General features: G+C 48.9%; 1 long non-coding RNA gene across 9 annotated transcripts; it reads left to right on the top strand.

Moving 5' to 3' along the window:
- Positions 1-200: 200 nt before the first annotated feature.
- On the top strand, positions 201-27,391 carry LOC103348881 (uncharacterized). Of its 9 annotated transcripts, none has more exons than XR_016231871.1 (5): positions 201-532; positions 4,532-4,666; positions 4,979-5,073; positions 6,569-6,799; positions 25,303-25,540. It is a non-coding gene; the product is annotated as an uncharacterized LOC103348881 (long non-coding RNA). The 9 variants fall into 9 exon arrangements; XR_016231874.1 differs by lacking the exon at positions 25,303-25,540 and adding an exon at positions 15,812-16,105; XR_016231872.1 differs by lacking the exon at positions 25,303-25,540 and adding an exon at positions 11,646-11,759.
- The last annotated feature ends 131 nt before the right edge of the window (positions 27,392-27,522 follow it).

Below are 27,522 nucleotides of genomic sequence, written 5' to 3'. Positions count from 1 at the left end.
GTCTTCCAGGAACCTTGGGGTGGAAGGACCTGTAGACAGATTGCTCTACTCGGGTTACGAATAGTTTGGGCCACACCCTCTCCTGTGACGCTCCGCAGGCTCCTCCATTCCCCCTGAGCCTGCTTCTCCATTTGTACACCGAGGGAGGACAACCACGCCTTTAAGGCGCCCGGAGCCCGGAGCCCGGAGCCCGGAGCGACAGCCTAGGACCGGCAGTCGCTGGCCCTGCTGGGTCCTCATCACCCACGTGTGCAGACCCCGGCCAGGGCCCGCGCAGCCTCGGGCGCCGGCTTCCAGGTGGTCCCTCGCCTCCCGACCGTAACTTTCAGAGTCGGGCAGACTAAATACCCTAGTATGCCTTCATAGCTGGGTCCCCGCCGCCACCGAAAGGTCAGGCGTACAGGCCCCGCCCCAAACACCGCGAGAGGACGCCGCGCTAGCAGCCGGGCGGGACTGTCTTCCGGGGTCGGCTGGGCGGACGAGACTCGCGCTGTCGCGAGATCTCGCGAAACCTCGGGCTTCCAGGCCCCAGGTGCGGCGCGGGCCCGAGGGAGCGCGCTCGTTTTGGAACCTGAGACTGAGGCCAGCGGAGGGCGGGGGTCGCAGGAGGGGTGCGCTGGGTCAGCAGAGGCCTCTGCTTGGCGTTTGGCCGCCCCCATTCACTGGGCAGCTACTATGGGCGGGCCAGACCGGAAGGGATCTTGCCGGCGTGTTCACATGATTGTGTTTGTATAAAATTAGCAAAAACCAAAGCTATTTCACCCTAAATTTGCTAAGCCGGAGTGGCTGTGGACATTAAGCATTTGGGAGCAGAGGGTTCTCAGGGGTTTAGCGGGGTGTATTCGTGTGGTTCCGTGTATTTCTGTGATTTAGTGGCATCTATGCATGTGTATACCAAGTTACTGCTAGCTTTCCCAGTGTGGGAGTCCCGCTCACGGGATTAACACCACCTGGGACAGCAGGGCCCCATATGAGCGCTGGTTCGAGTCCTGCCTGCTCTACTTCCAGTCCAGCCCCCTGCTAAATGTGCCTGGGCAAGCAGCAGAAGATGACCCAAGTGCTTGGGCCTCTACCACCCACGGGGGAGACTGGGATGAAATTCTATGCTCCCGGCTTCAGACTGGCACAGCCCTGGCCATTGCTGGCATTTAGGGAGTGAACCAACATCCTCAGATGTTCCCCTGTCTAGATTGAGAGATACTAAAGATTAGTCACTGCACAAGACAGTGTGAAATTCTTTGAAATCTTATAGCTCGTAAAGAAGCTTGATAGAGATTCTCCCAAATTTGACAACCATCCAAAAATAGAGTTGAGAAACTGACTAGCACTAGTAACTAGTTAAGTTAACAAATATACTATTTTTAAAGAATTGTGTCATGTTCTTGGTATGTATGAGCTTTTGAAATTTTGTATCTGGATATAATTCTTTTTCACATTTGGACCTCGTTATATATTTTAAATTTTATAATCTTTTTCTTAAGGAACCCCATGAAATGATGTTTGTATGTGCTCAGGCCTGAAAAACCTGGACCTGCCCTTGCATGCCTATTATCTCTTCCTTGACCTGTTGAACAGGGCAGGGTGTATATTAATTCTCTTTAATTTAAAAATATTTATTTATTATTTATTTGAAAGGCGGAGTTACAGAGAGACAGGGAGAGACACGGAGAGAGAGAGAGAACAAGAGATCTTCCATCCATTGGTTCGCTCTCCAAATGGCCATGATGGGTTGACGGGGCCAGGCTGAAGCCAGGACCCTGGAATTCCCCCCAAGTCTCCCACATGGCTGCAGGTGGGGGCTGGAGTTGGGCCGTCTTCCGCTGCTTTCCCAGGTGCATTAGCAGGGAGCTGGATTGGAAGCAGAGCGGCCGAGTCTCAAGCATCTCAAGGAGATGCTGCTGTCACAGGTGGTGGCTTAACCCGCTGTGCCACAACACTGGGTCTGTCTTCCTTTTTTTTATTTTTGTTTTCTATTTTATTTATTTATTTTTTTTAACAGGCAGAGTTAATGAGAGAGAGAGACAGACAGACAGAGAGAAAGGTCTTCCTTTTTCTGTTGGTTCACTCCTCAAGTGGCTGCTACGGCTGGCGCACTGTGCCGATCTGAAGCCAGGAGCCAGGTGCTTCCTCCTGGTTTCCCATGGGGTGCAGGGCCCAAGGACTTGGGCCATCCTCCACTGTACTCCCGGGCCACAGCAGAGAGCTGGCCTGGAAGAGGAGCAACCAGGACAGAACCGGTGCCCCAACCAGGACTAGAACCCGGTGTGCTGGCGCCGCAGACAGAGGATTAGCCTAGTGAGCCAGGATGCTGGCCTGTCTTGCTTTTTGAGATGAGGAGCTGGGAGCCCTGAGACACTGTCGCTTGCCCATACCCTTGCTACTGTGATAGAGAGAGAACTAAAACCCAGCTCTTTTGGTTCTTGCTTCAGACATGTGGTTACACCAGGGGCAAGTGCCCTATTCCCAAACCTCTCACTGTCTTCAATGGGCAGGGCTTGGGTGTGCCAGGCTGGCCTGCCTTGAGTTCTGAGTTGTGCGTGGTCCAGATGAGAGGCCTGGTAAAGCCTTGTTGATGTCTTCCTACCCGCTCCTCGCCCAGCGACAAAAGAGGGCCAGCGAGCGGTGGGCAGTGACCCCTGAACAGCTGTAGCCCTGGGTCCTCCGTCTGTGTCAGGTGTGCGCGGTCCTTGAGCAGAGACAGAAGCCGCTGGGGAGCCGGCTGTGTGTGAATATGCATGGGAACATGGCTTTGGTTATTGCTCAAGCCAAGTGTATTTTTGGTCTTGTTTCCCTGGAGACTTATAGGGAATCGGGAGAGGCCTTCCCAAGTGTAGTATAATTTTGCCAGCTCCACTTCCTTTCCAATTCCCCAAATTAGTCACCTCGTCCCTCCACCTGGACTGACTTCTCCAAGGTCACCAATGACTTCTTTGTGGCTAAATCCAACGTTTCAGCTCTCATCTGGATCGGCTCTCCCCAGCCACCAGTGGTCTTTGCAAGTGTGAACCTGACCCCTCTGCCTAAACTCCTTCAGTGGTTCCTTGCAGTGGGGATTAAGGCTCAGCAGTGGGACCCAGCCCTCACCAGGTCCTTGAGGTCACATGTGCTAATTTTTCCTCTCAGATGGCCAGTGCTCTTTTCTGATGCGCCTTTGCATGTATATTGCTTCACCACGATTTTAGATGTTGTTTTGGTACTGAGAGGCCAACAGCAGAAGCGACCACAGCAGGCAAAAATCCCTGCCATGCTGTGGCTCCCTTCTAGCAGCTGTTTTTTGCTGGCATCTTACTCTGTTTTGTTTTGGCCATTGTTTGTTTTTGAATGATAGGGAGTTGGGGATTATTTATTATTTTTTAAATAGTGGTGTCATTGAGATATAATTCATATACCTTAGACTTTATCCCATATAAAACACACGACTCAACTGAGAATATTCAGGGTTGTGGGGCCGGCGCTGTGGCATAGTGGGCTAAGCCTCTGCCTGCCGTGCCGGCATCTCATATGGACAGCGCTTGGTATCCTGGCTGCTCTTCTTTCCATCCCGCTCTCTGCTTATGGCATGGGCAAGCAGTAGAAGGCGGCCCAAGTCCTTGGGTCCCTGCATCCATGTGGGAGACCTGGAGGAAGCTCCTGCCTCCTAGCTTCGGATTGACCTGGCTCTGGCCATTGTGGCCATTTGGGATGTGAACCAGTGGATGGAAGGCCTCTTTCTCTGTCTCTCTCTCTCTTTCTCTGTGACTACAACCTTTCAAATAAATAAATAAAATCTTTTTTAGTTTTTTTTTTTAAAGATTTATTTATTTATTTGAAAGTCAGAGTTGCACAGAGAGAAGAGAGGCAGAGAGAGTGAGAGAGGTTTTCCATCCTTTAGTTCACTCCCCAATTGGCCACAGCAGCTGGATCTGGGCTGATCCAAAGCCAGGAGCCAGGAGCTTCTTCCAGGTCTCCCACGTGGGTGCAGGGGCCCAAGGGCTTGCGCCATCTTTTACTGCTTTCCCAGGTCATGGCAGAAAGCTGGATCGAAGTGAAGCAGCTGAGTCTCGAACCGGCACCCATATGGGATGCCAGCACTGCAGGTGGCCACTTAACCTGCTATGCCACAGTGCCAGCCCCTTAAAAGTTTTTTTTTTAAAGATTTATTTATTTAGTTAATAAAATCTTAAAAAATTCAGTTTTATAACCATTACCATGATACATTTTAGAGTACTTTTTATTATCCCAGAAAGAACTTTGTACCAATTAGTAGTCACTTCCACTTTTCCCCAATCGTCCCATCCCTAGGCAACTAATTGACTTTCTTTTCTTTCTTTCTTCTTCTTTTTTTTTTAATAATAAGATCATATCTTTTTTTTAAAAGATTCATTTATTTGAAAGGCAGAGTTACAGAGAGAGAAAGAGAGAGAGAGAGAGATATCAATCTTCCATCCTGGGTTCACTCCCCAAATAACTCCTGGAGCCAGGAGCTTCTTCCAGGTCTCCCACATGGGTGCAGGGGCCCAAGCCCTTGACCCATCTTGTACTGCTTTCCCAGGTGCATTAGCAGGGAGCTGGATTGGAAGTAGAGCAGCTGGGACTCCAACTGGCACCCAAATGGGATCCTGGCACTGCAGACAGCGGCTTAACCTGCTCCGCAACAGCACTGGTCCCTGATCTTCTTTCTGTCTCTGTGAGTCCATCCATCTGGATACTTCTATAAGTGGAGTCGTGCATTTGTGGTCTTTGGTGATTGGCTTCTTTCACTGACTGTGACGTTTGCAAGGTTGACGCATGCTGCTGCTCTGTGCTCATTTTACTGCCACATATATCCTGTGGTATGATGTACCATGTATATACACGTGGTATATCTAATATACCATGTTTGGCTCATCCATTTAGCCATGGAAGGACATGCGGGTTTGTTTCTCCTTTTTGGTCATTATGAATTATGCTCCTATAGTGTGCCTGTGCATGTTTTTGTTCTCCTGGGTATGTACTTCAGAGTGGAGTTGCTGGATCTTACGTATGTTCAGCATCGCGAGGGATGGCAGACTGTTTCTCCAAGTGCCTGCACCATTTTACATTCCCACCAGCAAGGTAGGAGAGTTCCAGTTACCCCAATTCTTGCTGTTACAGATTGAATTGGGTCCCCCCTTCCCCATTTGTATGTTGAGTCCTAACTTCTAGAACCTGAGAAGGTGAGTATATTTGGGAATAGGGTCATTGCAGATAGAATTGTTACGTTAAGATGAAGTCATCCTGGAGTCAGTTGGTGTACCATATTTTTTTCTTTAAGATTTATTTATTTGAAAGGGAGAGTTATAGAGAGAGGGGAGACAGAGGTCTTCCATCTGCTGGTTCACTCCTGAAATGGCCACAACAACCAGGGCTCCAGGCTGAAGCCAGGAACCAGGAGCTTCATCCGGGTCTCCCAAATAGGTGCAAGGGCCCAAGGACTTGGGTCATCTTCTGTTGCTTTCCCAGGCGCACCAGCAGGGAGCTGGATCAAAGTGGAGCAGCTAGGACTTGAACTGGCGGTACCCATATGGGCTGTCGGCACTGCTGGCCATGGCTTAACCCATTATGCCACAATGCCAGCCCCATGACTGTGTCCTTTCTAAAGAGGGGAAGTTTGGATGCAGAGGGGCGTGCAGGAAGAAGGCCATCTGAAGGAGGAAGTTACACTGTGCAGGGCAGGAAAGAGATGATGAGACTCTTCTCTCAGCCATCCAAAGGATCACAGCACACACCCACAATAAGAAGTTAACAAGAGGCCGGCGCCGCTGCTCACTAGGCTAATCTTCCACCTTGTGGCGCTGGCACACTGGGTTCTAGTCCCGGTCGGGGTGCCGGATTCTGTCCCGGTTGCCCCTCTTCCAGGCCAGCTCTCTGCTGTGGCCCGGGAGTGCAGTGGAGGATGGCCCAAGTCCTTGGGCCCTGCACCCCATGGGAGACCAGGATAAGTGCCTGGCTCCTGCCATCGGATCAGCGCGGTGTGCCGGCCGCAGCGCGCCAGCCGCGGCGGCCATTGGAGGGTGAACCAACAGCAAAGGAAGACTTTTCTCTCTCTCTCTCTCTCTCTCTCTCACTGTCCACTCTGCCTGTCAAAAAAAAAAAAAGTTAACAAGAGAAAAGCATAACGTATTTTTACACGACATAGGAGCCTTCGGAATGAAGACTCAAAGATACAGAGGAAAAAGCTATCTAATTTTAGGGTTAAGTTGAGGAAGTAGGGACAACAGGTGGAAATATGATTGGATGAAAAGGATCTGAGCTAATGCATGTCTGTCCAGGTTCTCCCTGGCCGCCTGTTACAGCATTTTCTCCTCCCAGGTATAGGTCAGGACTCCTCTGGAATGAGGGTCTTAATTTCTTTATGGCCAGCTGTCACACAGATAAAGGAGGTGGGGACGGTCTGAGTGATATTTTTAGGCATTATGGCTTGCTTTGGGGAAAAGGGGGTCTAGTTTCTGTAACACACCTTGGGAAGAGGAATTCTAGTGTCTGTGGCTTGCCTTGAGGATAGAATGAAGAGGGGCAGGAGAAAGTCAGGGAGAGACTTAACTTTCTGACGCCTAACACTCTCTTTCAGTTCAAAGCACTCAGCAGCCACGGTGCCATTGTCTGGACGCTCATTTGCTGAGCTCCAGCAGCTGCCACCAGCCGAGGAATCAGCAGAAGCTTGGAGAGAGGCCCAGAGGAGACCCTGCCCTGTGCCTTCAGAGGCAGTGCAGCCCTGCGGACACTTTGATCTTGGACTTCAGCCTCCGGAACCATGGAACACTAAGTAAATCAGCCGCTCAGTTGGTGCTGCTTTGTTACGGTAGGTTTAGCAAACTAATTTGCTCTCTGACACTTGTTATTTTCCATCTTTTAAAAATTATTGTAAGCAGCCAGCTGGGTGTGAAGCCTGAAGCAAAGGAAGTTGAGCATCTTTTCACGTGCTTGTTTGGATGCCCTCTTTGGATGACCATCTATTTAAATAATTTGCTTATTTAAAAAAAAATGGGTTGGGGCTGGTGCTGTGGCGTAGTGAGTAAAGCTACTACCTGCAGTGCCGGCATCCCATATGATCACTGGTTCCAGTCCCGGCTGCCCCACTTCCAGCTCTGCTGTGGCCTGGGAAAGCCGTAGAAGATGGCCCAAGCACTTGGGCCCCTGCACATGCATGGGAGATCTGGAAGAGGCCCCTGGCTCCTGGCTTCAGATCAGCACAGCTCTGGTCATTGTATCTGTGTCTGTAACTCTAACTCTCAAATAAATAAATAAAATCTTTAAAAAAAAAAAGAGTCATCAGTTTAAATAATATATCAATGAAAGCTTGGGTAATGGAAGCAAAGAGAATGTGGATAATGATTGTTAATTATTTTTATTTTTAATTTTTATTTATTTATTTTAAGGGCCAAGTTACAGAGAGGCAGAGGCAGAGAGAAGTCTTCCATCAGCTGGTTCATTCCCAAACATATATTTATTTGTAAGAGTTCCAGTGAGAGAGGGAGAGACAGAATGAGAATCTTCCAACTGCTGGTTCACCCCCAATCTGCGGCAAACCAGATGGAAGTCAGGATCCAGGAACTCCATTGGGGTCCCCCACACTGGTATCAGGAACCCAAGTTCATGGGCGATCATCTGCTGCTTCCCAGGTGCGTGCGCAGGAAGCTGATTGGAAGCACCGAGTGCCAGAACTTGAACCAGGCACTCTGATGTGAGTGTCCCAAGGGGTGGTGTAACCTGCTGGGCCACAGCATCCACCCCCCACGTTCAAGTTCTTTAATAGCTGTAGAGAGACTCTGGTCTTCTGTTCCTTCTTAGAAAACTTTGGTGATGAATAGATTTCAAGGATTGTGTCTAAGAAACAACTTTTGGTTTCTTTGGGTTGCTCTATTGCTTTTAAAAAATTTTGGCTGAATTTATAATCAATTGAAACTATTTGAATGCATTTTCACTTTTTTAAAAAAAGATCTGTCGCTCCCCCTCTTCGCGGAGGAACGACACAGGACCCTGCGCTGTTCTTTTGTCTGCTCTGCCCTCCCCGGGTTTGCTGCTGGTTCTTCCCGGGTTGGCTACGACCCTTCCACCTCCGTGGAAGGGCGGTTCCCCCTGCCACTTTCCCCACTTCCGCGGGGGAGTGGCACACCGCGGGCTGGCTCTCTCAGGGGCTGCTCAGATGTTCCTCAGGTGTTCCTGGTGCATGTTGTCTCTCTCCTCCTTTATAGTCCTCTTCCACCAATCCCAACTCTGCTACCCACACGCCGAGTATGCTGCTCTCCTCCAATCAGGAGCAGGATCAGCTCCTGCAGGTCATCACTCAAGTTGGCGAGAGGCAGCTGCATAGAAGTTGTTACTCCCTTCTCAGCGCCATATTGTGGGAGAGCAGATGCATAGAATAAGTCTTAATTCCAGTAACTTAGTCTAGTCCGAGTTGCTCCCCACAGATCTATTTAATTATTTGAAAGGCAGTGTAACAGCGTGGGTGGGGGGGTGGGGGGGTAGAGATTGTCTTCCCTCTGATGGTTCACTCCCTAAATGGTTGCAATGGCTGGAGCTGGGCCAATCTGAGGTCAGGAGCCAGGAGCTCCTTCCAGGTCTCCCATGTGGGTACAGGGGCCCAAGGACTTGAGCCATCTTCTGCTTTCCCAGGCCATAGCTGAGAGCTGGATCGGAAGTGGAGCAGCTGAGACTGTAGTGCCCGCACTACAGGCCACGGCTTTACCTGCTACGCCACAGTGCCGGCACCATTTTTCCTAATCTTTTAAACTGAAAGTCAATTCTACTTGTTTGGCTCTTCTTTCTTAATATAGGTTCTAGGTGCTAGGCAAGCATTTCTCTTAAGTACTGCTATTAACATTCCACAAATTTTGATGTGTCGTATTTTTTAATTTTCAAAAAAGTTTTTATGTATATATTTGAAGGTGAGCGAGAGAGAGAGAGAGAGACAGAGAGAGAGACTGACTCCCTCCTACTGGTTCACTCCCCACATGCCCACAGTGGTTATGGCTAGGTCATATGGCTAGGTCTCTCACCATGTGGCAGAAACCCAGCTACTGTAGCCATTAACTGCTGCTTCCAAGGGTCCGCATTTGCAGAAACCTGGAACTGGGAAGGGAGCTAGGCCTTGAACGCCAGCATTCTGATGTGGGACGTGGTGCCTTAACTGTTAGCTAAATGCCAGCTCCCCTGAGTTTTCATTTTTATTAACTTAAAATACTTTCTAACTTCAAAGCTGGCTGATAGGGTCATTCCTATCTTCCATGGCATTATGAGTTTCTGTCTACTTGTACCCATCAATTATTGAGAGAGGGATACAGAAATCTCTAAATATAATTGCAGATTTGTCTGTTTCTCCTTGAGTCCTATAAGTTTTTGCATCATGAGTTATGAAACTGGTTTTAGAAGCATAAACATTTAGATTTATATCCATTTTTTAAAGACTTATTTTATTTATTGAAAGGTAGGGTTACAGAGAGAGATAGGAAGAGACAGAGAGAGAAAGATTTTCTATCTACTGGTTCACTCTCCAAATGGCACAATGGCCAGGGCTGGGCCAGGTGAAGCCAGGAGCCAGGAGTTTCTTCCAGATCTCCCACATGGGTGTAGGGGACCAAGGACTTGGGCCATCCTCCTCTGCTTTTCCAGGTGAATTACAGGGAGCTGTATCTGAAGTGGAATAGCCGGGACTCAAACTTGAGCCCATATGGGATGCCTGTGTCTCAGGTAGAGACTTTACCTGCTATGCCACAATGCATATAATTATATTTTTTGATGAATTCATCTCTTTGTCATTGTAAAATTCCCTTCTTTATTCCTGATTGTATTTGTTTTCTCTGAAATCTATTTTGTCCATTATAAATAGCCGTTCCAGAACTCTTTATATTTTTTATAAGAATCATTTGAATGGGAGAATGACAGAGAGGGAGAGAGGGAGAAGGAGAGAGAAGGAGAGAGAGAGAGAGAGCGAGTGAGCATCCATCCATCCTCTGGTTCACCCCCCCCCCCCAATGGCTACAACAAAGCCAGGAGCCCAGAATTCCATCCTGATCTCCCATGTGGGTGCAGAGGCCAATCACCTGGGCCATCCTGCACTGCCTTCTCAGGTACATTAGCAGGAAGCTGGATTGGAAGTGGAGCTGCCAGAACCCAAATCAAACTGGTACTCTGATATGGGATACTGGCATCCCAAGCAGTGAGTTAACTTGTTGTGCCAAAATGCTGGCCCTGGGAATTCTTTTATTATAGTACTATATATATATATTTTTTTTTTTTCTATTCTTTTACTTTTTTTTTTTTTTGATGGTGGGCAGTGGGGTGGGGGGAGAGACAGATTATTTACTTGTTTCCACCCCAGATTTCCCAGAGGCTGGAACTGGGCTGTGCCAAAGCTGGGAGCTATGAGTTAGGAACTCAGTGCAGGTCTCCCAGGTGGCTGGCAGGGACCCAACTACTTGAGCCAACATTTACAGCCTCCCAGAGTCTGCCTTAATAGTTATTATTGACGTTTACCTGCAAGCTTACCCTTTCTGGTGCTTTCCGTTCTGTCTACGTGTCTCCCTGGGAACTTGGCCTTCCAGGCCCTGCTTGCCTTGGTTGCTCTTGTGTGTTGTCCAACAACTGTGATTTAATATCTTATCCAGGTTTTTGTTTTGTTTTTCCCCTGAAAAGAGCTTACTTCCATTTGTTCCAAGGCTTGAGAGAAGGCTCCAGGGTGACTAAAACACAGGCTCCCAGTCGTGCTGCAAGGGGGCATTGGGGAGGGACATTCGCCTGGCCTCCCTGGAGGCAGTGGCCCACACCCTCCGGAGCTGCGTGGTGGCCATCCAGGTAGAAGCCCAGGGAGAGAGATATAAACTGTCCCTGGGTGGAGGGTGGCCGCCACTTTGGGGGGAATAATTCTGAGGAACCGGGGAAAGCTCCTGGCGGATCAGAGATAGGGAGGGTGTGGGCTGGTCTGCATGGAGGTGGCTGAGATGGAGGTTCTGGAGGCGGGGCTGGAGTGGAGAGTGGAGGGCAGAGGAGGCTGCCGGGCAGGGCTCCCGGGGCTGCTCGTGCAAGCCCTGCTGGAGCCGGAGGCAGGGAGGCAGACCGCGGGGTGCTGCTCACCTCGCTTTCGTGTTTGTTTTCAGTGGAGGCTGCTGTGATCCAAGCGCTCCATCATAGCAGAGCTCCTGTGCCCGTTTCCGTCTTTCCCACATGCCTGGTTCTCTCTGTGTACCTAGGATGGCTCCCTAAACACAGCCAGTCATTTGGGGCCCGTCTCAGCTCCTGCCCACTCCCCTGGCATGCTTTCTGAGCCTGTACCTCCACCTGTGCCCCCAGGTGACCCTCTGTGGCATCACTTGTCACACTGCTCTATAACATGTGCCCTTCCTCTAGGCCAGACTCCCAGAGACTCCCACACCTAGTGCAGCGCCTCCTACATCTGTGAGATGGCTCAATGACAGGCATATCCTTCCTATGATCCCCCTTCTTTGTTTTAGAGTTTTTTTTTTTTAATTTGAAAGGCAGAGAGAGAGAGAGAGAGCGAGCGAGCATCCATTCACTGGTTCATTCTCCAAATGGCCACAATGGCTAGGGTTCCAACAGGCTGAAGCCAGGAGCCAGGAGTTTCTTCTGGGTCTCCCACATGGGTTCAGGGATTCAAGCACTTGAGCCATCTTTTGCTGCTTTTCCAGGAATATCAGCAGGGAGCTAGATGGGAAACGGAGAAGCTGAGGCTCCAACCAGCGCTTCCAGTATGGGATGTGGGCATTGAAAGTGGTGGCTTAACCCATGACAAGGCAAGATCCTCCCCCCTCCCCCCAAACACAAAGGCTTGCTATGATGGTAGCAGTTTATTCCAAGGCAAAGAGGTAGCATACATTTCATCAGTGACACAGGATAGCTAATCCTTACACAGCCTGGGACATAATTTGAGAACTAAACAGTGGTTTAGGTGTGGAGATAGAACTTGTGACTGGGCTGTGTTGTCCTCTCCAGCCCTTCCTAAGAGCTTCCAACCTCCCCGCCATGATGGCTACTCAGCAGTAGGGTCTTTCTCTTATCTTCCTGCTGGCAGACTTTGTCCCCCATTCACCCTCTTCTCCAAATGCTGTTTGCCTGTTCATTGGTTTTGCTTACTCGGAGCTTCTGCTTTGTCACAGCCTCACGGCGTCTTCTACCTGCCACCTCTCTGTGCGTTCGCTCAGTTCCTCCCCTGTCATCACCTTCCCACCTCTCATATCACTTCCAGCTCCACAAGAAAGAGAATCTGGTTGGTTCAGTTCAGACACCGTCCCTTTGGTCGGTGTCCTGTGTGGGCCACCTCACAGCCTCTGCTTGTTGACTTAGTAATTGTGCACAGGCCACTGGCCCCCTGCTAGACTGTCCCCACTGGGTAGGTGCCCGATCCTGGGGAGGAGTGTGGAGGGCAAGGTTGAGTAGTGTACAAACAGCATGGAGATGGAGATCCATGTTTAAGAAACTGCCTTGGGAAGGAGCAGTGGACATACCATGGATTCTAAGCTTTGGCGTTGGGGTGGGGGGTACCATTTGTTTCGAGGCTTTTGTCTAGCAACGGTTGAAAATAATTCAAAATTGAGAATCCTGGTGCTAAGGGAGCGACAGTTTGTGTTACTGGTCAGCGAGAGCATCTCTTACTTGAAATAATGAGTCCTATAGGTGGTAGAGTTAATATTTTTCTTTGTTTTGAGTTTTTAAGAAAGATTTATTTATTTGAAAGGAGAGAGGGAGAGAGAGAGGGATAATAAACAGATATTGTCTGCTGGTGCATTACCCAAATCCCTGTAATAGCTGGGGCTGGGCCAGGCTGAAACCAGAAGCCAGGAACTCCATCCAGGCTTCCCACATGGGTGGTAGGAACCCAGGACTTAGCTCGTCTTCTGCTGCCTCCCAACTATATTAGAGGAAGCTGGCTGCAAAGCCAAGTAGCTGGGACTCAAACTCTGATATGGGATGTGGGCAACCCAAGCGGCGGCTTAGCCTACCGTGCCACAGTGCCTGCCCCCTTTTCTTTTGGATAGAGCCAGTTTTAAGATGAAATGAAAGAACTGGCTCATATCCCGGCCTGACGTATGGTTGCCCCACTTCTTGTCCCAACAAGGGAGCCAGGAGTCCCCGGAAAATTCTGTCCCCTGTAACTGTGACGTAGATAATCTGGGTTTGGGAGGGATTCACAGGAAAGTAGCTTATAATGTTTGATTTGACCATGAATTAACTGCACATTTCCTAAATGAAATCAGCGAATCCACTGAGTAACTGTTGAGATGATTGTTCTGGAGGCTGGATAACGCCAGCTACACGTGGGATTGCATATTGATACAATCTTTCCTGTTAAATAGTCCAGTCCTCTCTTTCTCTCTCTCTCTCCCTTCCTTTTTCTCTCTCTTTCCTTCCCTCTCTCCTTCCTTCCCCTCCTTCTTCTTTTACAATATTTTTCTTTATAGAAAAATTATGGGGGCTGGCACTGTGGCATAGCTGGTAAAGTCACTGCCTGCAGTGCCAGCATCCCATATGGGTGTTGGTTTGAGTCCTGCTCCATTTCCAGTCCAGCTCCCTGCTAATGTGCCTGGGAAAGCAGCAGAAGATGGCCAAAGTCCTTGGGCCCCTGCACCCTCATAGGAATCCTGGAAGAAGCTCCTGGCTCCTGGCTTTGGATGGGCCCAGCTCCAGCCCGTTGGCAGCCATTTGGGGAATGAACCAAAGGATGGAAGATCTCTCTCTGCCTCTGCCTCTCTGTAACTCTGCCTTTCAGATAAATAAATAAATCTTAAAAAAAAGGAAAAAGTATGAAATGCATCATGTACACTTAAGTGTATTAAATATATATGTACAGTTTAAATATCTGTAGTTCATAAACATCTGTGTTCACACTACTCAGGTTAAGAAACAAATATTGGGCTGGGTGTTTGGCCTGTGGGTTAAGTTGCCACCTGGGATGTGCACATCCCATATCAAGTCCCTGAGTCAAGCTCTGCTTCCAATCCAGCTCCCTGTTCATTTGCAGCTTGCACGGCAACAGGTGATGGCTCAGTAGATGTGTCCTTGCCACCCACACGGGGGACCCAGATTGGGTGCCAGGCTCCTGGCTTCAGCTTGTTCCAGCCCTAGCTGTTGTGGCCATCTGGGGAGTGAACTGGTAGATGAAAGATCTCTCTCTCTCTCTCTCTCTCTGCCTTTCAAATAAATACATAATTAATTTTTAAAAAGAAGCAACTATTATGAAAGTGTCCTATACCCTATAGGCCCTTACAATTATATCCCTTTCCTCCAGAGAGCCAACCTCCTGCTATCTTCTATGTTAGCTATCTTCTAATATTTTTTATTTTTTTATTTTTATTTATTTTTTATTTAAATTTTTTTGACAGGCAGAGTGGACAGTGAGAGAGAGAGACAGAGAGAAAGGTCTTCCTTTGCCGTTGGTTCACCCTCCAATGGCCGCCCCGGCCGGCGCACTGCACTGATCCGATGGCAAGAGCAAGGTACTTCTCCTGGTCTCCCATGGGGTGCAGGGCCCAAGGACTTGGGCCATCCTCCACTGCACTCTCTGGCCACAGCAGAGAGCTGGCCTGGAAGAGGGGCAACTGGGACAGAATCCGGCACCCTGACCGGGACTAGAACTCGGTGTGCCGGTGCCGCAAGGCGGAGGATTAGCTTAGTGAGCCGTGGCGCCGGCCCTCTTCTAGTCTTTTTAAAAACAATTTCAACACTCTGGATTCCTCTATCATATATTGTTTATAATGTGCACAAAATGAATTCAGTAAGGAGAGTGTATATCAGCAGTAGCTACTTTTTTAAAAAAAAATTATTTATTTATTTGGAAGAGTTACTGAGAGGCAGAACAGAGAGAGAGAGAGAGAGAGAAAAGTCTTCTATCCTCTGGTCCACTCCCTAGATGGCCACAACAGCCAGACCTGCGCTGGTGTGAAGCCAGGAGCTAGGAGCTTCCTCTAGTCTCCCATGCATGTGCAGGAGCCCAATGACTTGGGCCATTTTCTACTGCTTTCCCAGGCCATAGCAGAGAGCTGGATAGGAAGTGGAGCAGCTGGAACTCGAACCGGCGCTCCTATGGGATGCTGGTGCTGCAGACAGGGGCTTTAACCCACTGTACCATAGCACTGGCTCCAGCAGGAGAAGGTAAGATGACAGAGTTTCAAGTGGGCATTTGGCTTAATGGTTGAGATACTACTTGGCCAGAGGGGAATGTTGTGGTGAAGTGGGTTAAACCACTGCTTGGAATGGCAGAATCCATATCAGAGTGCTGACCTGCTCCCAGCTACTCTGCTTCCAGCCCAGATCCCTGCTAATGTACCTGGGAAGCAGCAGATGATGTCTTGAGAACTTGGGCACCTGCCACTCACATGGGAGACCAGAATAGAGTGCCTGACTCCTGGCTTTGACCTGGCTCAATCTTGGCTGCTGTAGCCATTTGAAGGGTGAACCAGGAGATGGAAATATATTTTTTATCATCTATCTATCTAATTATCTATATATCTATCTTCTATCATCTATATATTATGTTGTCTATCATCTTTCTACCATCTATATATCTATGTTATCTATCATTTATCTCTCCTTCTCTGATGCTCTGCCTTTTAAATCAATCAGTCAATAAATCTTTTTTAAAATTATTTATTTATTTGAGAGGCACACAGAAAGGGAGAAACAGAGAGAAAGGTCTTCCATCCACTGGTTCACCCCCAAAATGGTCGCAATGGCAGGAGCTGAGCTGATCTGAAGCCAGGAGCCAGGAACTTCTTCTGGGTCTCCCACGTGCCACAGGCAGAGGCATAGCCCACCATGATACAGCAATGACCCTATAAATCTTTTCTTTTTTTTTAAGATACTGCTTTGGATGACCACATCCCATATCAGAGTACCTGGATTTTAGTCTTGGTTCTGCTTCCAATTCCAGCTTCCTTTTAATGTGCACCCTGGGAGACAGCAGGCGTTGGCTCAAGTACGTGGGTCCCTGCCACCCATGTGAGAGATCTGGATTGAATTCTTGGCACCTGGCTTTGAGCTGGACCAACCCCAGCTATTGGGGACATTTGGAGGATGAACCAGTGGATGAGCGATCTCTGTCTACCTTTCAAATAAATAGATAAATATTGGCAAACAACATGCGATAACTGAAGCCCTTTGCACTTTTGAGCTCTGATAGTTAGGGCCTTCTGCCTAAGAGTAAATAAATAAATAAAAAGAAGACAGAATCTCTGGGGTTGGGGGTGACCTCGCTTTCCCTGAGAGTTCATGGGGCAAAGGCATGGGTGAGTCCATGGGACATTTTTGGGCCTCATCCAAGCAGGGGCACCTGGCAGGCAGGAGGGGCAGCCACGGACTGGATGTGGGGCAGGGACACGAGCCGGGAGATGGGCTGCTCTGTGTTTCCCGAATCCAAGCTCCCACAGCTCTCGGGAATGGGTCAGAGCGAACACTTTGGTGATGGGAGAAATAAGCATCTTCAGATAACCCAGGCAGGAGAGCAACGAGGAAGCGCAGGAGCCTCATCCACCTGTGGTCAGCACAGCCCCCTGGTGCCGCCGTGGTCAGAGCAGCTGAAGGTTTGTGCGGTCCTGGGGTCTGGGGTCGCCTCTGTGTATAGACCCAGAATAATGCATAAGAAGGAGTGAGCTCTTGGACTTGTGGGATTCTCCTGTTTGCCCCATGGTGACTCTAGTGGGCACCCCAGATGCTTCCCCCTCTTGGTGTCCCTCGCTGGGAACTGCAGAGCAGCGGCTGCTCACACACCACGCAACAAGGGAAGAGATACAATTTGTCTGGCTTCTTTTTTTTTTTTTAATTTATTTTAAAGTAATAGTTACAGAGAGAGAGAAGGAGAGACAGAGAGAGAGAGGTCTTCCATCCACTTGTAACTCCCCAGTTGGCCGCAATGGCCAGAGCTGCGCTGATCCGAAGCCAGGAGCCAGGAGCTTCTTCCGAGTTTCCCCCGTGGGTACAGGGGCCCGAGGGATGCTGGCACTGCAGGTAGTGGCTTTACCTGCTACACTACAGTGCTGGCCCCCTGGCTTCTTTTTAACATACAACCTCATCAGAGCACAAGCTTAAAAGCCTGGCACGATGTTATTTGCAGTCAGGGCACAGGAGGACAATGCCACAGACGCCAGAATCAAACCTTATAATATAGAACTTGAACCACCCACTCTGCCTAAGGAGGACCCAGATAATCTAGACTTGCTGCACTGACTGTGAATCTGAGAATGCTTTGCATTCAACCATATGGTCTCAGACCTTGCCACACAGCCCATATTGTCCTCTTAGTATCCTGTACAGTTTTTTCTTTTCAATATTTATTTATTTATTTGAGAGGCAGAGGCAGAGACAGAGGCAGAGAGAGAGAGAGAGAGAGAGAGAGAGAGAGAGATCCTCCATCCACCGGTTCATTCCCCAATATCCACAACAGCTGGAGTTGGGCTGATCAAGAGCCAGGAGCTTCCTCCAGGTCTCCCATGTGGGTTTTTAGGACTCACTTGTCCTAAATTTTAAGGACTCACTTGTCCGTTCATCCAGGAACCATAAATACTTGTCCCTGTACTCTGCTGGGTCCTGGAGATACGGCAGCAAAACTGAAGTGATCTCACTTTTATGGACTTACATTCTCGAGGAGGAGCTGGCAATGAGTTAAATAGTTGTTCAACAGGTGCACAATTACAGCTACTCTGACTTTTTCTTTTTTAAAAAGAATTTATTTATTTATTTTAAAGAGTTACAGAAGGAGAGGCAGAGAGAGAGAGAGAGAGAGAGAGAGAGAGAGAGAGGTCTTCCTCCTGCTGGTTCACTCCCCAGTTGTCCTCAATGGCCAGAGCTGCACCTTTCGGAAGCCAGGAGCCAGGAGCTTCTTCCAGATCTCCCACACGGATGCAGGGGCTCAAGCCTTGGGCCATCTTCTGCTGCTTTTCCAGGCTCATTATTAGGGAGCTGGACTGGAAGTGGAGTGGTTGGGACTTGAACTGGCACTCATAGGGGATGCCAGTGCTGCAGGCAGAGGCTTAACCTACTACATCACAGCACCAGCTCCAGTGCAATTCTTTGAAGGTACACATTTTCCCTGAACTTTCTGAAGACCCCCACATAAGGACAAGGCAAGACCTGCATGGTCTAGGCATTGGTATTGGACAGCAAAGATAAAGAAGAGCCAAGGCCTGGGGAGGGAAGTAGAGCTAAGAAATCTCAGAAAGCTGCTCTGTTTATTAGCAGATGGAAGTAACAGCAGGGGGAATTCTCTAAGTTAGAAGAGGAACCCTGGGGGCTGGTGCTGTGTAGTAGCCTGCAGTGCCGGCATCCCATATGGCTGCTCCTCTTCCCATCCAGCTGTCTGCTATGGCCTGGGAAAGCAGTGGAAGATGACCCAAGTCCTTGGGCCCCTGCACCCACGTGGGAGACCCAGAGGAAGCTCCTGGCTCCTGGCTTCAGATAGGCGCAGCTCCAGCCATTCTGGCCATTTGGGAGTGAACTAGCAGATGGAAGACCTATCTCTCTCTTTCTCTGCCTCTCTGTAACTTTGCCTTTCAAAAAACAAATAAATCTTTAAAAAAAAAAAAGTACCCTGAACCACAGCTGTGCTCAAAGTTCAGAAAAGTCAATCTCATGTAAAAGTAAGTGATAGGCTGGCATTTGGTGTAGCATGTAAGACACCGCTTGGGATGCTTCATCCCATATTTGAATGCTTAGATTTGAGTCCCAGCTTCCTGTTGATGGACACCTGGGAGGCAGTAGGTGATTCTCAAGTGGTTGGGTCCTTTTCACCCATGTGGGAGACTGGATTGAGTTTCTGGCTGCTGGCTCAAGCCTGGTCCAGCCCTGACTCTGTGGGCATTTGGGAAGTGAACCAGTGAATGGGAGACACCTCTCTTTCTCTCTTTCTCTCTCTCCCTCTCAAATAAGTTAAATAAATAAAAAAGTAATCTAAAAAGCAACAGGAAAATCTCGAGTCCAAGGTCCATGTGCAGTTATTATAAGAGAATAAGGAAACACTATCCATAGCAAAGAAAGCATGCTCACAGAAGAGATAACAACTAACCCTGACGGTTTTAAACAAATATGAGAGATGTTAAGAATAACACAAGACATGAAAGAACAACACAGATCAGATTTGAAAAACTCTGAAATGTAGTGATAGAAATCAGAAAAAAAATTTGACACGAAAAGAAAAGCTGGTGCTGTGGTGTAGCTGCCTGTGGTGCCCGTCTCCCATATGGGTGCTGGTTTGAGTCCCTGCTGCTCCACTTGAGATCCAGCTCTCTGCTATGGCCTGGGAAAGCAGTGGAGGATGGTCCAAGTGCTTGGGCCCCTGCACCCACATGGAGACCTGGATGGAGCTCCTGGCTCCTGGCTTTGGCCTGGCCCAGCCCTGGCTGTTGAGGCCATCTGGGGGGGGGGGGGGTGAACCAGCAGATGGAAATTCTCCCTCTCCCTCCCCAATCCCCTCCCTCTCCCTCTCGCTCTCCTTCTCCCTCTCTCTTTCTCTGTCTCTTTCTCTCTGTAACTCTGCCTTTCAAATAAATAAATAAATCTTAAAAAAAAAAAAAAAGGAAAGGAAAAGCAATTTTAACAAGGAAGACTAAATTGGAAGAACACTGGAGTGAATTAACATGGCAGATAATGCCTTACGAGGAGTAGAGGGGCGGGCACTGTGGCGTAGCAGGTAAAGCCGCGGCCTGCAGTGCCGGCATCCCAGATGGGCACCGGTTCAAGTCCCAGCTGCTCCACTTCCGATCCAGCTCTCTGCTATGGGCTGGGGAAGCAGTGGAAGATGGTCCAAGTCCTTGGGCCTCCCCTGTGGGAGACCTGGAAGAAGCTCCTGGCTCCTGTCTCCCTCTCTCTGTCCATAGCTCTGCTTCTCAAATAAATAAATCTTAAAAAAAAAAAAAAGAAATTTTAGGGATAAAAACAGAAGATAAGCAGCAGATGTGTAGCTCAGCCCACATTAAGGGCTGGCATTGTGGAGCAGCAAATTAAACTGCCACTTGCAACACTGGCATCCCATTTGGGATGAATAAGAAAAAATAAAAATAAATAGTGGTGGAGTAATCTGTAAATTTTCTCTCTGCCGCACACTCCATACAGCAAATTTCGTTCTAAATGGGCTGAAGACTGAATGAACCTCCTTCTCCTTTTCTTAAAAGATATGTTTGTTTATTCCAAAGGCAGAGTTAAATAACCTAGGAAAATAGTTTCATGACTTTAAGTAGGCAAAGATTTCTCTCTTTTTAAAGATTTATTTATTTATTTGAAAGAGTTACAGAGAGGGAGGGAGAGACAGAGACCTTCCATCTGCTGGTTCACTCCCTAGATGGCTGTGATGGCCAGAGCTGAGCCAGGCCGAAGCCAGGAACCAGGAGCTTCTTCTGATTCTCCCATGTGAGTGGCAGGGCCCCAAACACTTTGGCCATCTTCTGCTGCTTTTCCTAGTCCATTAGTAGGGAGTTGGATTCTAAGTGGAGCAGCTGGGGTGCAAACCTGCACCCATATGGGATGCTGATATTTTGGGCAGCAGCTTTACCCACTATACCACAATTCTGGCCATGTAAAGATTTCTTAAAAAGGATGCAAAGGGGGCCCACACTGTGGTGCAGTGGGTTGAAGCCCTGGCCTACCTCTCCTCTGTAACTCTTGTTTTTCAAATAAATAAAAATAAATAGGGTGTAGAACCACAAGCTGTATGGAAAATTATTAATAAACTGGACTAAACTAAAATTAAAAACTTCTGTTTACCAAAAGCCACAACTGACAGAGTGAAAGGAAAAGTGTGGAGAAGAAATATTTACCAAAGGATGGACTCAGAACATAGAAAGAATTCCAGAATTGTAAAGATAATTTATCAATGAAAAAAAAAGACAACTCTATTCTTTAAATGAATTAAAGACTTGAACAAGTATTTTATAGATGGAGACATCTAACTGGCCATTAAGCTTCTGAAACACTACCAAACTTTATTAGACATTAGGAAAAATGTAAATTAAAGCCACAGTGAGATTCCACTACAGCCCATTAAAATGGCTAATATAAAAAAAATTTACTGGGGCTGGTGCTGTGGCGAAGTAGGTTAACACCCTGGCCTGAAGTGCCGGCATCCCATTTGGGCGCCGGTTCGAGACCTGACTGCTCCACTCTGATCCAGCTCTCTGCTATGGCCTGGGAAAGCAGCGGAAGATGATCTAAGTGCTTGGGCTCCTGCACCCATGTGGGAGACCTGGAAGAAGCTCCTGCCTCCTGGCTTTGGATCAGCGCAGTTCCGACCATTGCAGCCTTCTGGGTAGTGAACCATCAGATGGAAGACCTCTCTCTGTCTCTGCTTCTCTCTGTGTAACTCTGACTTTCAAATAAATAAATAAATCTAAAAAAAAAAAAGGCCAAGTGTTGAGGAAAATGTAAGCAATACAAGCTCCCGTATGCTGCTGCTGAGGGTGGAAATTGCCATCAGCATTGTGGGAAACGCTATTCAGTATCCTTTAAGGCCGAACATGGTTCCTTCAGCTCAGTATAAACTCCTAGGTTTATAGCTAACAGAAACGCACACATACTCACCCACAAGATATATCTCAAGATGTGCATAGCAGCAATATTTGAAGCAGCCCACGCTAATTCCAATTGTATCAGTTACCTACTGCTGCATTAAAAAACTCACTCCAGGGATGGGCCTGTGGCCTCGTGGTTAAAACACCCGCATCGCAGACTGGAGTACCTGGGTTTGATACTCAGCTCTGCTACTCATTCCAACACCCGGCTGAGGCAGGCACGGCAGGCAGTAGTGATGGTTCAAATGATGGGGTTCCGGCCCCCAGCCAGACTTGGACATTGCTGGCATTTGACAAGTGAATCAGCGGAGAGTTCTTCCTTCCTTCCTTTTTTTCTTTCTTTCCTTCCTTCCCTCTCTCCCTTCCTTCCCTTCCCGCCTCCTTTCTTTCTTCTTTCCTTCCCTCCTTTCTTTCTCTATCATCTGTGTGTGTGTGTCTCTGTTTCTGAAATAAATAAATACATAGAATTTTAAAAATCACTCCAAAACTAGGGGCAAGCAATGCGGCACATGCCATATTAGCTTGTGGTTCAAGTCTCTGCTGCTGTACATCCTATCCAGCTTCCTGCTAATGAACCCTGGGAGCCAGCAGATGATGGTCCCAGTGCTTGGTCCCTGCCACCCACCTGGGAGACCTGGATGGACTTCTGGGCTCCTGGCTTCAGCTTGGTCCACCTCTGCTATAAAGGGCATTTGAAGAATGAATCGGTGGGTAGAAGATCTCTCTTCTCTCTCTTTGTGGTTTTGCCTTTCAAGTAGATGTATAAATAAATAAACAAACCTTTAAAAATCAGTATGCAACGGAATGGCTTACGCAAGGACTGTTGATTGCTCTCCAGGCCAGGACTGTGGGAGTGGCCTGGCTGCAAGGCCCAGCTCAGTCCCCCTCAAGGTGGCAGTGAAGGTCACAAGGCAGGACCTGCAGTCTTTTGACGACCAGACTGCGTCTCATCCACACGGCTGCTGGCAGGAGGCCTCAGTTCCTTGCTGCTGGTGGTTCTCAATCCTCCACCACAGGGCCTTCCCCCCGTGTCCCTTCTCTGCCTTTGCCTTTGTTTTCTCCTTCAGGGATCTATAGTTACAGTATGTCTTCAATGTTAGTCATTTTCTCTTTGACTCCTTTTTTGGCCCTTTTAAAATTTCATTTCAAGTTTTAATATTGTCCTCCATTTTGCCTTCTACTTTTCTCTTTTTTTAGTGTTTTTTATTGATTTGACAGGTAGAGTTATAGACAGTGAGAGAAAGAGGCAGAGAGAAAGTTCTTCCTTCTGATGGTTTACTCCACAAATGGCTGCTACGGCTGGTGCTGTGCCGATCTGAAGCCAGGAGCCAGGTGCTTCTTTCTGGTCTCCCATGCAGGTACAGCAGCCCAAGCACTTGGGCCATTCTCCACTGCCCTCCCAGGCCACAGCAGAGACTGGACTGGAAGAGGGGCAATCGGGACTAGAACCCTGCGCCCATATGGGATGCCGGCGCCGCTGGCGGAGGATTAACCAAGTGAGCCACGGCGCTGGCCCCTTCTCTCTCTCTCTCTCTCTCTCTCTCTCTCTCTCTCTTTAATACTTATTTATTTATTTTAAAGGCAGAGTTACAAAGAGGCAAAGGCAGAGAGAGAGAAGAGAGAGAGGTCTTCCATCTGTTGGTTCACTCCCAAATGACCACAATGGCTGGAGCTGAGCTGATCCGAAGCCAGGAACCAGGTGCTTCTTCCTGGTCTCCCATGTGGGTGCAGGGACCCAAGCACTTGGGCCATTCTCCGCTGCTTTCCCAGGCCATAGCAGAGAGCTGGATCAGAAGAGGAGCAGCCTGGACTCCAACTGGCTCCCATATAGGGTGTCGGCTCTACAGGCAGAGGCTTAACTTACTACACCACAGCAGTGGCCCCCTAAAATGCCTTTATAAATTCTACATTCGCTAGTTAATTACACGTAGTTTATATCATCTCCCAGGCTTCTGTTGACTTCATTTAAAAAATTATCTTTGGATAAATACAAGTTTCTAATTGATATTCTCTTAAACCCAAAACAGTGAAGGTTCTCCAAAGTTTTAGAGTTTATCTGCTCAATTTTAGGTCTTGTTTTCTGTTGGATGTGAGGGAAGAATTGTTTCTTCATGCCCATGGTTTGAGTCCTGGTTGCCCAGAGTCTGATCCAGCTCCCTGCTAATGAGGCCAGGAAGGCAGTGAAAGATGGCCCAGTGCTTGGGCCTCTGCTGCCCATGGGGAGGCAGATGGAGTTCCTGGCTCCTGGCTTCAGCCTGGCCCAGACCTGGCTGTTGTGGCCATGTCAGGAGTGAGGCAGACAATGGAAGACTTCTCTCTTTCTCTCTCCCCCACATCACCCTTTCAAATGAATAAATTAATTTTTTTCCAAAAAAAATTTAATTTTAAAAAATGCCCACATCCTGTATTGGAAATCTTGAGTTTGATTTCCGGCTCTGGCTCCTGACAGCGACTTCCTGCCAGTGCAGATCATGGGAGGCCGCCGTGATGGCTCAGTAACTGGGTTCCCTCCACCCAGTGGGAGACCCGGTTGTGTTTTCAGTTCTGCCTGCTGCCCTGTCCCAGCCCATGCTGCTGCAGACATCTGGGGAGTGAACCAGTGGACTGGGGCTCTTTCTCTCTGCCTCCCAAATAAATACCTGTTTAAAAAAGAAGATAGATTGGTCAGTAGAAAATAAGTAAGAGAGATGAGCAGATGATTCACAGTAGAGGAACCCCCTCCCCCAAGCAAATAAATAAAATCCCAGAGGCCTCCTGACCCCCATGTGCTCCTGTGATTAGGTTCCATTATCTGGCAAAAAGGATGTTTGCAGGTGCAGTTGAAGTTAGCAATCAACTGCCCTTGAACTAGGGCGGTCAGCAAGGTGGGCCTCGACAGCGTTTCATAGGAGCCCTTCACAAACCAAAGGTTTCCTCCTGGGGGCTGCAGAGTGGGAGTAAACTTTAGAAGGCAAACTGTGCAAGGCTGCTGACGTGAAGGTGGAGGGGCCAAGTGCTGAGGTGTGTGGGCAGCCTCCGGGGACTGTGAGGTGCCCCCAGCTGATGGCTTGCAAGGAAGCGGGGATCTCAGCCCTGCAACATGAGGGATTGCTGACGCTCCTGGTGAGCAGAGCCCGCAGACACACGGCCTGCCTTTGGCTTCAGCCATGTGAAATCCCACGCAGAGGACCGAGTCAGGCCCACCTGAATCTGGCCGTGCGCGTGAGCTACCAAGCGGATGCTGCTCTAAGTCTCCACGTGTGCAGGTCTAGTACTTGCTCTGTAGCAATCAAGCACACACACGCACGTTTGCTTACACAGATAGCTACGTATGTGGGCAGAGAACAAAGAGATCTTTGTAAAGGATAAACACCGCATTTAAAATATTGGCTATGGGCCGGCGCTGTGGCGTAGTGGGTAAGGCCGCTGCCTGCAGTGCCAGCATCCCATATGGGCACCAGTTCAGGTCCCAGCTGCTCCACTTCCTATCCCGCTCTCAGCTATTGCCTGGGTATGCAGTGGAAGATGGCCCAAATCCTTGGGCCCCTGCACCCGCCTGGGAGACCTGGAAGAAACTCCAGGCTCCTGGCTTTGGATGGGTGCAGCTCCGACCATTGCAGCCAACTGGGGAGTGAACCATCTGATGGAAGACCTCTCTCTCTCTCTCTCTCTCTCTCTCTTCCTCTTTGAACTCTACCTTTCAAAATAAGTAGACAGGGGCTGGCGCTGTGGCGCAGTGGGTTAAAGCCTTGGCCTGAAGAGCCGGCATCCCATATGGGCACCGGTTCTAGTCCCAGCTGCTTCTTTTCCAATCCAGCTCTCTGCTGTGACCTGGGATAGCAGTAGAAGATGGCCCAAGTGCTTGGAATCCTGCACCCTCGTGGGAGACCCAGAAGAAGCTCCTGGCTCCGGATCGGCACAGCTCCAGCCGTTGCAGCCATTTGGGGAGTGAACAAGCAGATGGAAAACTTTCTGACTTTCTCTCTCCCTCTCCCTCTCCCTCCTTCCCTCTCTCTACTCTGCCTTTCAAATAAATAAGTGTTAAAAAGAAAAAAGAATCTGAATTAGGAGGAAGGGGACTTGAATATAGGCACTATGATAAGAGATGCAGGGATCCCAACTGGCACCTTAACTGCTAGGCCAAAGATAATTCTTTATGCTGACCTATTTTTGGTAGAAAGGCCTTGCTAACTGTGTAAGCTGGAGCTCCACAAATACTCACTCTTCAGTCTTAGAGGAGAGAGTGGGAAAGTGAAAAGACTGTCCCCTCGATTACTGGTTTCCAAATCTGCCCAGCACAACCACTGGGGGATTTCTGCAGGCATATCATCTCAGGGCTCTACCTCGCACCCATGGAATCCTGGTTTTTCTACAGGTGGGCTCAAGATGAAACCATTGTGAGAAAAACCTAGACAGAAACTGTGGAGGTGACTGGGTCCCACCTGCTCTCTCTGGAGGGCAACACTTCTGATGCAGTTGGCCAAGAACCGGGCCCCTGGCTTCATGCTAAGAAGACCTTCATTTGCCTTTGGGTACTGCTTCTTCCACCGTCTCCACCTATGCGGTTGACATGGGTTAACCCTGCCCCCAAACCACACAGGGAGATTCACGACATGGACCTGGTCAGCTCTCACCCTGCTCGCGATTGGAGTGGACTGGAGACCCAAGCCACCCGATCCTTGGAGTTTTACTAGGACTACTGGGAGACAAACACCTTCCTTCTCTGAAGTTGCTGAGCCAGTTGGCCTTGAGCTGCTGGGGACTGATTAGAAAGAGGTGACTTGAAGGAAAGCAGAATCCAGAGGGAAAGAAAATTACTAACAGTATTAGCCCCTGGTCCAGCTGGACCCCATGGAGTCTTATAAGCCAATAAATGCCTCGCATGGCCTTTCCCCTAATCTCAAGGTGATTCAAGTTGCAAACCAAATACTTGCATGGACAAAAGAACCAGGTGGGACTTTCTACCCCCAAATTTTCCTTCTGGAAATGTGTAACTTCAGAGAAACGATGTTTGGCCTTGATGGCTAAGGAGAGGAATCCCTTACATCCAGGTGTCAGTGAATGACTGAGCCAGGGGTGATCCTGATGGCCACAGTCTGCGTTCAGATTCCAAGGCCTATTTCCTCTGGGTTCCTCAAACCTCCCTGGCCCAACCACGGCTGGTGTTTGGAATTCTGCATCAGCTCCTAGCGACCCTTCCTCCAAGGGAGAACCTTGCAGGGAGTGGAAAAGCCGCCTCTCTACAGCCCGTGCAGAAGTCAGGTCCCCTGCACTGCTGCTGGGATGCGTTCCTTCCGTAGCAGTTTCCTGCTCAGATCAGAAATCTGAGGCTTCATCCTCCATCACGTGTCGGAACCACATTTGCCCCAGCCAGTGTCCAGTGTAAGAGGCAGCCATGACCACACAGAGCCACAGGTCACCACCAGGGCTATCAGCACAGTGAGGGGTAATGGGCAGGAGGGAGCAGGGAGGATGAACTTGAAGCTGTTCCAGGGTTCTTTTTTTTTTTTTTTTAAAGATGTATTTGTTTATCTGAAAGACTTAGAGAGAGAGAGAGGCAGGCAGAGGCAGAGGCAGAGGCAGAGGCAGAGAGAGAAGTCTTCCATCCGCTGGTTCACTCCCCAAATGGCTGCAACAGCTAGGGCCACCAGGCTGAAGCCAGGAGCCAAGAGCTTCATCCCTGTCTCCCATGTGAGTGCAGGGGCCCAAGCACTGAGCAGCCAGGCCTGGAACCGGCACCCATACAGGATGCAGACATTGCAGGCGGCGGCTTTACCTGATATGCCATAGCACCGGCCTGTCCCAGGGTTCTTGCCGGGAACTCCAGGACTCCTTGCCTGGCCTGCCTTTGGGAAGCTTCCTCAGGGAGTGCCTGGGGGCTGCAATAAAACCTGCTTACAACGTGATCATGCCTGCCCTTCTGTTTACTATTGAGTAGCTGGTGGGTTATTCTGCACTGGGATGCCATCTTCCTACCCCACTCTGTGTGATTCTGTGGGTAGGGCATCCACTCACCGTCCATTCAATGCAGATCTGA

Source organism: Oryctolagus cuniculus, chromosome 3, assembly GCF_051225735.1.
Source record: "Oryctolagus cuniculus isolate XC-2025 breed Fujian yellow rabbit chromosome 3, ASM5122573v1, whole genome shotgun sequence".
In the NCBI taxonomy this organism is placed as follows: Eukaryota; Metazoa; Chordata; class Mammalia; order Lagomorpha; family Leporidae; genus Oryctolagus; species Oryctolagus cuniculus.
The sequence above is the reverse complement of the archived record's forward strand: the minus strand, read 5'-3'. Positions and strand labels throughout refer to the sequence as shown.